Here is a 1,805-nt window from a genome sequence, read left to right as displayed (position 1 = left end):
CAATAACGGAACTTAGAAAAAATGGGGTATACAGATGAATGTCCATTTTGTATCTGTGTATTCAAAGTGGTTAAGATAGATATGTAGTTGCATTCTCTTAATGAATAGAATGATTTTTTCTAATGGTGTTTGTAAATAGGATCTCAAGTCTGCATCTTGTACAGCAGTTAACCACTAAGAAGAATATATCCATTGTGTTATTTGTTGAATCTGTACTTCGGATTTGATTTGAAACTGTCTTATTGTTATCTGTTTATCAATAAAATTTTGAAAAAAAATACAATCAAACAAATGTTGCCGGAGAAACTGGCGCTCTAGATCATGAAAACTAAAACTTGACACAGATCTATCACCATGAACTAAAATAAAGTCAAAATTTTTGAAAGATCTAAACGTGAAATCAGAGACACTAATCTCCTGGAAGAGAAAGTAGGAGGAACTCTTGAAGACATTGGGGTAGGCCAATACTTATGAACAGAATTCAAATCGCACAGGAAACAATTGAAAGAATTAACAACAGGGACCTGCTGTTGCTGAAAATTTTTTTCATGTCAAGAAAAATTACCAGTGGGCAGGGAGATGGCTCAGTAGAATAAAGTGCTTGCCTGGCAAGTGCAAGGGCCTGAGTTCAATCCCAGTTCCAGCAACAAAGCAAAAACAGAAACCCTGTTAATTTGGGGCCGGGGAGATGGCTCAGTGGAATAAGTGCTTCTCTGGCAAGCACAAGGGCCTGAGTTCAATCCCCGGTTCCGCAAAAAAAAAAGAAAAAGAAAAAGAAAAAGAAAAATTACCAACAAAGTGAAAAGACAACCCACAAATTTGGAAAAAATCAAGACAAATAAGTACTCAAAGGTGTGCTCTCTTAAATTTATAAAGAACTAAAAAACACTAGGGCCCCAAAATTTAAACACCCAATCCAGAAATAGGCATCTGAGATGAACACATTCTTCTCAAAGGATGAAATTAAAGAAGTGAATAAATATATGAAACAATGTTCCACAGCACTAGCCATCCGCAAAATGCAAATTAAAACAACATTCAAATATCATCTAACCCCAGAAAGAATGGCGGTTATAAAGAAATCACCCAACAACAAATGATGGAGAGGCTGTGGGGGAAAAGGAACCCTTCTACACTGCTGGTGGGAATGTAGATTGGTGCAACCATTATGGAAATCAGTGTGGAGACTCCTTAGAAAAGTTGGACTAGAAATCCCATTTAAAACAGCTATTCCTCTACTGGGAATTTTCCCAGAGGATCTGAAAACATCATATCATGGGGATATATGTGTGTCTATGTTTATAGCAGCATAATTTGTGATAGCCAAATCTTGAAAACAACCAAGATGCCCATCTCCTGAGAAATGGTTGAAAAAATGTGGTATTTTTACCCAGTGGAGTATTATTCAGCTATTAAGAATGATAAACTCGAAGCCTTTATAATGAAGTGGATGCCACTGAAAGATATCCTCTTAAGTGAAATAAAGCAGACATACATTTGTAAATATTGTATAGTTTCCCTAATATAAGAACTCCAAATTTGAAATACAAATAGAAAGGTATAATACAAGTAGAAGGAAAGCAGGTTCTCGAGGACTAATCTATCAAGAGAGGGAAAGGAGAAGAGCTAGGAAACATGACAATGTCAAGCCATACAGTTATATGTAAAAGATAAGCAAGGCAATGATCCTGAGAATCTTCAGAAAATTTTTGAATCTAGCAGTTAATTGGAAAGATTCTCACCCTGACTAAATATATATACTGATACCTGTGAACTAAGCTACTGCACTGCAGATGGTAATTTGT

This window comes from Octodon degus, unplaced genomic scaffold (genome assembly GCF_000260255.1).
Source record: "Octodon degus isolate 3935 unplaced genomic scaffold, OctDeg1.0 scaffold00439, whole genome shotgun sequence".
In the NCBI taxonomy this organism is placed as follows: Eukaryota; Metazoa; Chordata; class Mammalia; order Rodentia; family Octodontidae; genus Octodon; species Octodon degus.
The sequence above is the reverse complement of the archived record's forward strand: the minus strand, read 5'-3'. Positions refer to the sequence as shown.